The sequence below is a fragment of the Ranitomeya imitator genome, chromosome 1 (genome assembly GCF_032444005.1).
Source record: "Ranitomeya imitator isolate aRanImi1 chromosome 1, aRanImi1.pri, whole genome shotgun sequence".
Classification (NCBI taxonomy): domain Eukaryota; kingdom Metazoa; phylum Chordata; class Amphibia; order Anura; family Dendrobatidae; genus Ranitomeya; species Ranitomeya imitator.
The window spans coordinates 1,155,546,869-1,155,557,752 of record NC_091282.1 but is presented as its reverse complement, the minus strand read 5'-3'; positions in this window follow the sequence as shown (position 1 = coordinate 1,155,557,752).

Here is a 10,884-nt window from a genome sequence, read left to right as displayed (position 1 = left end):
TATGGTCTCCCGGTACCTACCTACACGCAACCTCCGATCCTCTCAAGACCTCCATCTCTACTCCCCTCTCATCTCTTCTTCCCACAACCGCATCCAAGACTTCTCCCGTGCTTGCCCCATACTCTGGAACTCTCTACCCCAACACATCAGACTCTCGCCTACCATAGAAACCTTCAAAAAGAACCTGAAGACCCACCTCTTCCGACAAGCCTACAGCCTGCAGTGATCCTGAAGTTACTGATCCGCCACGCAACCTGCCCTACCCTCTCCTAGTGTTTCATCACCCCTCCCCTGCAGACTGTGAGCCCTCGCGGGCAGGGTCCTCCCTCCTTATGTACCCGTGTGCCTGTTATCTGCTCATGTTTAATGTATTTGTCTATATTTGCCTCGTATTCACATGTAAAGCGCCATGGAATAAATGGCGCTATAAAAATGTATAATAATAATAATAAATAAAAAGATATATGGATCAGGTTAGTATAATATAATAAAAATATTTGCATTGTATCTTCGATAAAACCCTATTTGCTCTATTTTTTCCATTATGCGTTGTCTCATGACACACGTTTGCATGTACAGTTGTCCTCTCGTAGTGCTGTCAGCCCTGCTGCAGAGCTGTGCTTGATGATAACCAATGCAATACAACAGAGCTAGCACAGTACAGCAGAGTTGAACCTTGTCTTGTTACAAGTGCAACAAACACATTGCAGTTTTACTCTCACAGTGCTCGCTCTCAGTTCTGCTGCACTGCCATTCCTTTTCTTCCCAAACTGGCTGATTAAAATGTAATCCAAAGAATTGTGAAAGAACAAATGTTTTTGTTGTGTTTGTAATGAGTCAAGGTTCAACACTACTGTACTGTGCTAGCTCTGTTGTACTGTGTTGGTCATAGAGCTGACAGCACTAGGAAAATACAACTTTAGATACAAATGTGTTTGTTCAATTCTGCTGTACTGTGCTAGTTCTAGGCTCACTGCAGAGCTGCGTTGATTATGAGAGAAAAGTTTCAATCATTACATGTGTCACACTAAGAATTATTATTAATTATTTATATAGCACCATTAATTCCATGGTGCTGTACATGAGAAAAGGGTTTACATACAAAGTTATAGATCTCATTTACAGTAAACAAATTTACGATGACAGACTGGTACAAAGTGGAGAGGACCCTATCCTTGGGGACTTACATTCCAAAGGATAATGGGGAAGAGAAAGAAGGTCAGTGGTGCCCCTTTCATTTAAAATTAGGCCGATTTGTGGGGAGATCTATGTATAGCCAAAAGATGTTAACAGCTCATTTGTATATGGGAAGAAAAACATGAATTTCTCAGGGATAAGACATTGGACTGCAGATATCAAGGTATTACTAATTTTGCACGACAAAAATTAATGACAGATGCCCTTTAATGTTACATTAGAAAGTTGTGCTGTACTATTTGCAGAGCTTCCATTAGCAGTGGGACTTCCATGTTTTTACATGGTTTTATTTTTAATTTCTAACCATTGTCAATACATGGGGCATTAAAGTTGATCTTATATTGTGTAATATTTAACCCCTTCCCGACCTGTGACACAGCGTATGCGTCATGAAAGTCGGTGCCAATCCGACCTGTGATGCATATGCTGTGTCACAGAATGATTGCGTCCCTGCAGATCGGGTGAAAGGGTTAACTCCCATTTCACCCGATCTGCAGGAACAGGGGGAGTGGTAGTTTAGCCCAGGGAAGGTGGCTTCACCCCCTCGTGGCTACGATCTCTCTGATTGGCTGTTGAAAGTGAAACTGCCAATCAGAGCGATTTGTAATATTTCACCTAAAAAACTGGTGAAATATTACATTCCAGCCATGGCCGATGCTGCAATATCATCGGCCATGGCTGGAAACACTACTGTGCCCCCACCCCACCCCACCGATCGCCCGCCCAGCCCCCCGATCTGTGGCCCGCTCCCCTCCGTCCTGTGCTCCGCTCCCCCGTCCTCCTGTCCGCTTCCCCCGTGCTCCAATCCCACCCCCCGTGCTCCAATCCACCCCCCTGCACACCGATCCGCCCCCCCTGCACACCGATCCACCCCCCCACACACCGATCCACCCGCCCGCACACCGATCCACCCGCCCGCACACCGATCCACCCCCTCATGCTCCGATGCACCCTCCCCCGTGCTCCGACGCCCCTCCCATGCTCCGACGCTCCCCCGTGCCCTGATCTCCCCCCCTTATACTTACCTAGCCTCCAGGGGTCCGTCCGTTTTCTTTCCTGGGCGCCGCCATGTTCCAAAATGGCGGACGCATGCGCAGTGCGCCCGCCGAATCTGCCGGCCGGCAGATTCGTTCCAATGTGAATTTTGATCACTGCGATAAAACCTATCACAGTGATCAAAATAAAAAAAACAGTAAATGACCCCCCCCCCTTTGTCCCCCATAGATAGGGACAATAATAAAATAAAGATTTTTTTTTTTCCACTAAGGTTGGAGTTAGGGGTAGGGTTAGTGTTAGGGGTAGGGTTACGGGTAGGGTTAGGGTTAGGGGTAGGGTTAGGGTTAGGGTTAGGGTTAGGGGTAGGGTTAGGGGTAGGGTTAGGGGTAGGGGTAGGGTTAGGGTTAGGGGTAGAGTTAGGGGTAGGGTTAGGGGTAGGGTTAGGGGTAGGGTTAGGGGTAGGGTTAGGGTTAGGGGCAGGGTTAGGGTTAGGGTTTCGGTATGTGCACACGTATTCTGTTCCTCTGCGGATTTTTCCACAGCGGATTTGATAAATCCGCAGTGCTAAACCGCTGTGGATTTATTGCGGATTTACCGCGGTTTTTCTGCGCATTTCACTGCGGTTTTACAACTGCGATTTTCTATTGGAGCAGTTGTAAAACCGCTGTGGAATCCGCAGAAAGAAGTGACATGCTGCGGAATGTAAACCCCTGCGTTTCCGTGCAGTTTTTCCGCAGCATGTGTACAGTGATTTTTGTTTTTCATAGGTTTACATTGAAATGTAAACTCATGGGACACTGCTGCAGATCCGCAGCGTTTTCCGCAGCCTGTGCACATACCTTTAGAATTAGGCTATGTGCACACGGTGCGGATTTGGCTGCGGATCCGCAGCGGATTGGCCGCTGCGGATCCTCAGCAGTGTTCCATCAGGTTTACAGTACCATGTAAGCCTATGGAAAACCAATACGCTGCGTTGTATTTTCTGCAGCATGTCAATTCTTTGTGCGGATTCCGCAGCGTTTTACACCTGTTCCTCAATAGGAATCCGCAGGTGAAATCCGCGGTAAATCCGCAGGTAAAACGTAGTGCCTTTTACCCGCAGATTTTTCAAAAATGGTGCGGAAAAATCTCACACGAATCCGCAACGTGGGCACATAGCCTTAGGGTTAGGGTTGGGTTGGAATCAGGGTTGTGGTTAGGGTTAGTGGTGTGTTGGGGTTAGGGTTGTGTTGCGGTTAGGGTTGTGGTTAGGGTTACGGCTACAGTTGAGATAAGGGTTAGGGGTGTGTTGGTGGTAGAATTGAGGGGTTTCCACTGTTTAGGCACATCAGGGGTCTCCAAACGCAACATGGTGCCACCATTGATTCCAGACAATCTTTTATTCAAAAAGTCAAATGGTGCTCCCTCCCTTCCGAGCCCCGACGTGTGCCCAAACAGTGGTTTACCCCCACATATGGGGTACCAGCATAGTCAGGACAAACTGTGCAACAATTACTGGGGTCTAATTTCTCCTGTTACCCTTGAGAAAATAAAAAATTGCTTGCTAAAACATCATTTTTGAGGAAAGAAAAATGATGTTTTATTTTCACGGCTCTGCGTTGTAAACGTCTGTGAAGCACTTGGGGGTTCAACGTGCTCACCACATATCTAGATAAGTTACTTGGGGGGTCTAGTTTCCAAAATGGGGTCACTTGTGGGGGGTTTCTACTGTTTAGGCACACCAGGGGCTCTGCAAACGCAACGTGACGCCCGCAGACCATTCCATCAAAGTCTGCATTTCAAAAGTCACTACTTCCCTTCTGAGCCCCGACGTGTGCCCAAACAGTGGTTTACCCCCACATATGGGGTATCAGCGTACTCAGGAGAAACTGGACAACAACTTTTGGGGTCCAATTTCTCCTGTAACCCTTGGGAAAATAAAAAATTCTGGGTTAAAAATTTTTTTGGAGGAAAGAAAACGTATTTATTATTTTTACGGCTCTGCGTTATAAACTTCTGTGAAGCACTTGGGAGTTGAAAGTGCTCACCACATATCTACATTAGTTCCTTTCGGGGTCTAGTTTCCAAAATGGGGTCACTTGTCGGGGGTTTCTACTGTTTAGCCACATCAGGGGCTCTGCAAACGCAACGTGACGCCAGTAGAGCATTCCATCAAAGTCTGCATTTCAAAACTTCACTACTTCACTTCCGAGCCCCGACATGTGCCCAAACAGTAGTTTACCCCCACATATGGGGTATCACCATACTCAGGAGAAACTGGACAACAACTTTTGGGGTCAAATGTCTCCTGTTACCCTTGGGAAAATAATAAATTGCAGGCTAAAAAATCATTTTTGAGAAAATAAAATTTTTATTTTATTTTCATGGCTCTGCGTTATAAACTTCTGTGAAGCACTTGGGGGTTCAAAGTCCTCACCACACATCTAGATTAGTTCCTTTCGGGGTCTAGTTTCCAAAATGGGGTCACTTGTGGGGGGTTTCTACTGTTTAGCCACATCAGGGGCTCTGCAAAAGCAACGTAACACCCGCAGAGCATTCCATCAAAGTCTGCATTTCAAAACGTCACTACTTCAATTCCGAGCCCCGACATGTGCGCAAACAGTGGTTTACCCCCACATATGGGGTATCAGCGTACTCAGGAGAAAATGTACAACAACTTTTGGGGTCAAATTTCTCCTGCTACCCTTGGGAAAATAAAAAATTGCAGGCTAAAAGATCATTTTAGAGAAAATATAATTTTTATTTTATTTTCATGGCTCTGCGTTATAAACTTCTGTGAAGCACTTGGGGGTTCAAAGTCATCACCACACATCTAGATTAGTTCCTTTGGGGGTCTAGTTTCCAAAATGGGGTCATATGTGGGGGATCTCCAATGTTTAGGCACACAGGGGCTCTCCAAACGTGACATGGTGTCCGCTAATGATTGGAGCTAATTTTCCATTTAAAAAGCCAGTTGGCATGCCTTCCCTTCCGAGCCCTGCCGTGTGCCCAAACAGTGGTTTACCCCCACATATGGGGTATCAGCGTACTCAGGACAAACTGGACAAAACAACATTTGGGGTCCAATATCTCCTATTACCCTTGGCAAAATAGGAAATTCCAGGCTAAAATTCATTTTTGAGGAAAGAAAAATTATTTTTTATTTTCATGGCTCTGCGTTATAAACTTCTGTGAAGCACCTGGGGGTTTAAAGTGCTCAATATGCATCTAGATAAGTTCCTTGGGGGGTCTAGTTTCCAAAATGGGGTCACTTGTGGGGGAGCTCCAATGTTTAGGCACACAGGGGCTCTCCAAACGCGACATGGTGTCCGCTAACAATTGGAGCTAATTTTCCATTCAAAAAGTCAAATGGCGCGCCTTCCCTTCCGAGCCCTGCCGTGTGCCCAAACAGTGGTTTACCCCCACATATGAGGTATCGGCGTACTCGGGAGAAATTGCCCAACAAATTGCAGTATTCATTTTATCCTATTGCTCATGTGAAAATGAAAAATTGAGGCAAAAAATTTTTTTTGTGAAAAAAAAGTACTTTTTCATTTTTACAGATCAATTTGTGAAGCACCTGAGGGTTTAAAGTGCTCAATATGCATCTAAATAAGTTGCTTGGGGGGTCTAGTTTCCAAAATGGGGTCATTTGTGGGGGAGCTCCAATGTTTAGGCACACAGGGGCTCTCCAAACGCGACATGGTGTCCGCTAATGATGGAGATAATTTTTCATTCAAAAAGTCAAATGGCGCTCCTTCCCTTCCGAACCTTACCATGTGCCCAAACAGTGCTTTACCCCCACATGTGAGGTATCGGTGTACTCAGGAGAAATTGCCCAACAAATTTAAGGATCCATTTTATCCTGTTGCCCATGTCAAAATGAAAAAATTGAGGCTAAAAGAATTTTTTTGTGAAAAAAAAGTACTTTTTCATTTTTACGGATCAATTTGTGAAGCACCTGGGGGTTCAAAGTTCTCACTATGCATCTAGATAAGTTCCTTGGGGCGTCTAGTTTCCAAAATGGGGTCACTTGTGGGGGAGCTCCAATTTTTAGGCACACGGGGGCTCTCCAAACGTGACATGGTGTCCGCTAAAGAGTGGAGCCAATTTTTCATTCAAAAAGTCAAATGGCGCTCCTTCCCTTCCAAGCCCTGCCGTGCGCCCAAACAGTGGTTTACCCCCACATATGAGGTATCAGCGTACTCAGGACAAATTGGACAACAACTTTCGTAGTTCAGTTTCTCCTTTTACCATTGGGAAAATAAAAAAAATTGTTGATAAAAGATAATTTTTGTGACTAAAAAGTTAAATGTTCATTTTTTCCTTCCATGTTGCTTCTGCTGCTGTGAAGCACCTGAAGGGTTAATAAACTTCTTGAATGTGCTTTTGAGCACCATGAGGGGTGCGTTTTTTAGAATGGTGTCACTTTTGGGTATTTTCAGCCATATAGACCCCTCAAACTGACTTCAAATGTGAGGTGGTCCCTAAAAAAAATGGTTTTGTAAATTTCGTTGTAAAAATGAGAAATCGCTGGTCAAATTTTAACTCTTATAACTTCCTAGCAAAAAAAAAATTTGTTTCCAAAATTGTGCTGATGTAAAGTAGACATGTGGGAAATGTTATTTATTAACTATTTTGTGTCACATAACTCTCTGGTTTAACAGAATAAAAATTAAAAATGTGAAAATTGCGAAATTTTCAAAATTTTCGCCAAATTTCCGTTTTTATCACAAATAAACGCAGAATTTATTGACCTAAAATTACCACTAACATGAAGCAAAATATGTCACGAAAAAACAATCTCAGATCCGCTAGGATCCGTTGAAGCGTTCCTGAGTTATTACCTCATAAAGGGACACTGGTCAGAATTGCAAGAAACGGCAAGGTCTTTAAGGTCAAAATAGGCTGGGTCATGAAGGGGTTAAGGGTTATGTATAAGAGCGCTACCTAAGGACTTCATTAAAACTCATAACCTACAGCTCTGGCAAAAATTAAGAGACCACCACATCAAAACCCTCTCATGGGCAGCCCAATCTCCAGACCTGAACCCCATTGAAAACCTCTAAAATGTAATGAAGAGGATGATGGATAGTCACAAGCCATCAAAACAAAGAACTGCTTACATTTTTGCACCAGAAGCAGTGTGAAAGACTGATGGAAATCATGCCAAGACACATGAAAGCTGTGATTAAAAATCATGGTTATTCCACAAAATATTGATTTCTGAACTCTTCCTGAGTTAAAACATTAGTATTGTTGTTTCTAAATGATTATGAACTTGTTTTCTTTGCATTATTTGAGGTCTGAAAACAATGTCGTGTTTTGTCATTTTGACCATTTCTCCTTTTCAGCAAAAAAATACAAAATTTATTGCTTTGAAATTCGAAGACGTTGTCAGAAGTTTATAGACTAGAAGAGCAATTTACATTTTACTCAAAAATTTACCTATAAAGAGAAAAATCAGACAAACTGAACATTTTGCATTGGTCTCTTAATTATTGTCAGAGCTGTATAATCATTGTCTGAACAAATGGTTTAATATTTTAAGAAGGCCAGAAAGCTTGCATAAAGAATCTCACTTTCTAAAGACATCCACAAAGATTTCCTGAAGGTCTGTAGGTGGATACAATGTAATACTTTTGGCAATTGTTTGATACTTTGTTGCTAAATCAGCATGCTGCACACAATTGTGTGACTGTAGTTTGTTTTTGTTTTTTTTTAAAATTGTGCCTTGCTCACCCTCACTGGGCAAAGCACCGATTCTCCATTGCTACTTCCAGCTTCCATTATCTGCTGTTGCATGCATAGCTGGCGTCATGTGGAGAGACACTCAGTGCTTAAGTGAGCTTGCTGATTGACTGCAATGCCATCCATGTGATGTCAATGCTGCAGACAATAACATATACAGGGAACAATGAGGAAGACTCACCACTGGACACAGGAAAGGTGAGTAAAGGACAGGGATTTTTTAAGCAAACTTTGCCTAGGGACAAGGATTTTCTGATACCAGACAACCCCCTTTAATATTCAGTTTGCAAGTCACATTCCCATATGGATCTAAAGTAATGTTGCATGCCATATATTAGTAAAAGGTGAGCATTACAGAAGAGATATTTACCTTTCACCATCATTTGGCAGAAAACATAATATATAGAAGGCAGTAATGTCAAGGAACCAAGAGGAAAAGGTGAGAGCTTTTCCACAGCCCGAGTATTTGCACATCCCTGGATTATGCAGCTGTCACTCAGTGAATAAAATCCATCAAAGAATATATATGAATATTTCTCCATGTGTGTCTCAGTGTGTGTGTGAGCATATGTATTCATGTTTGTGTCATAATGTATATATGTGTATGTGATACAGTATATGTGCATACATGTAAATCCACATGTTTTTATGTGCTTGTGCATGTTGTTTACTAGACAAGTACTGTATGTTCACAAACCTCTACCCTTTACGAAATACAGTGAACACCTTAATTAAATATAGCTTTAACCCCTTTCAGGCATCAGATATAATCCGTCCATGTGATCAGGGTCTATTTTACCAAGGAGGGATTATTACGCTTGCACGATCGCCCGCGCACTTGGGTGGTGTGCGGGCGATTGCCACCAGGTGTCAGCTGATTCTGACAGCTGACACCCTGCACTAAGTGCCAGGAGCAGTCACAGACTGGCAGTTTAATTCCCGTAGTGCTGTGATCGAACACGGTAGCAGCATTCCGGGTGCCAGCAGAGGACTTACAGCCCTTCTGCCTTTGGATCAGGGGGTTTCTGTTGTGAATTCCGTTCTGGAGCTCCCTCCTATGGTTGCTAATGGTATTTTTGTGAGTTCTGCCCTTGAGCTCCCTCTGGTGGTTTCGAGTGGAACTGCTGCTCCTTTAGGTAGCTGTAGCAACTACCTTCACTAATCGCCTTGCCTGGGTTTGTTATTTAAACCTGCTCTGGGCTTTAGTCCATGCCTGCTGTCAATGTTCTTGGTTGGATTTGGTTCTCTCCTTGGAATTTTCATATGGCCAGTCCTTGTCTGCAAAAGATAAGTTTTTGCTAGTTTTTGTTAGTCCATTTGTTTGGACTCTATTGCTTTGCAAATATGTTTCTTTTTGTCCAGCTTGTTACTATGTCTTATTCAGGCTAGCTGGAAGCTCTGGGAAAGCAGATTTGCCCCTCCACACCGTGAGTCGGTGTGGAGTTCATTTTTGTAAACTCTGCGTGGATTTTGTAGTTTTTTATACTGACCGCACAGTATACTTTTCTCTCTGTCTATCTAGTTTAGTATTGGCCTCCTTTGCTGAATTCTGATTTCATTTCTGTGTACGTCATTTCCCTCTCCATTCACAGTCTATATGTGTGGGGGGCTATCTTTCCTTTTGGGGGTTTTCTCTGAGGCAAGATAGTTTTCTATTTCCTTCTTTAGGGGTAGTTATTTCTTAGGCTGTGAAGAGGTGTCTAGGGAGAGTCAGGAACATCCCACGGCTATTTCTAGTGTTGTTGTTAGGATTAGGGACTGCGGTCAGTAGAGATACCACCTTCTCAGAGTTCGCTCCATGTTGCGTTTTAGCCACCAGGTCATATCAGTGTGACCTCTTAACCACGAGGTCATAACAGTACAGCAGGACCGAAATGAATTAAATGCATCTCAAAAGAAGGAAAAGAAAGTTCTGAACCATTTTTTTTTCTGTGCTCTGTTCTGTCTTTTTTTTTCCTCTTGATATCTGGGTGGTGCTGGATATATGCTCTGGTATGGAGGTTCAGAGTTTGTTTTATCGTGTGGATCAACTTGCTGCAAGAGTCCAGAGCATCCAAGATTATATTGTCCAGACTCCGGCTCTAGAGCCTAGAATTCCTACTCCTGATTTGTTTTTTGGGGACAGATCCAAGTTTTTGAACTTTAAAAATAGCTGCAAATTGTTTTTTGCTTTGAAACCCAGTTCTTCTGGTGATCCCATTCAGCAAGTAAAAATCATCATATCCTTACTGCGTGGTGATCCTCAAGACTGGGCTTTTGCTCTTGAAACAGGGGATCCGGCATTGTTGAGTGTGGATGCATTTTTTCAAGCGCTCGGATTGTTGTATGATGAATAGTGTTGAGCGATACCGTCCGATACTTGAAAGTATCGGTATCAGATAGTATAGGCCGATGCCCGAAAAATATCGGATATCGCCGATACCGATATCCGATACCAATACAAGTCAATGGGACACCAAGTATCGGAAGGTATTCTGATGGTTCCCAGGGTCTGAAGGAGAGGAAACTCTCCTTCAGGCCCTGGGATCCATATTAAGGTGTAAAATAAAGAATTAAAATAAAAAATATTGATATATTCACCTCTCCGGCGGCCCCTGGACTTCACGCTGGTAACCGGCCGGCTTCTTTGTTTAAAATGAGCGCCTTTAGGACCTGCGAATGATGTCGCGGGTTCTGATTGGTCGCGTGCCGCCCATGTGACCGCCACGCGACCAATCAGAAGCCGCGACGTCATTCGCAGGTCCTTAATTCCTAGAATTAGGAGTTTAGTGAATGAGAATGACGTCGCGGCTTCTGATTGGTCGCGTGGCGGTCACATGAGCGGCACGCGACCAATCAGAACCCGTGACGTCATTTGCAGGTCCTAAAGGCGCTCATTTTAAACAAAGAAGCAGGCCGGTTACCAGCGTGATGTCCAGGGGCCGCCGGAGAGGTGAGCATATCAATATTTTTTATTTTAAT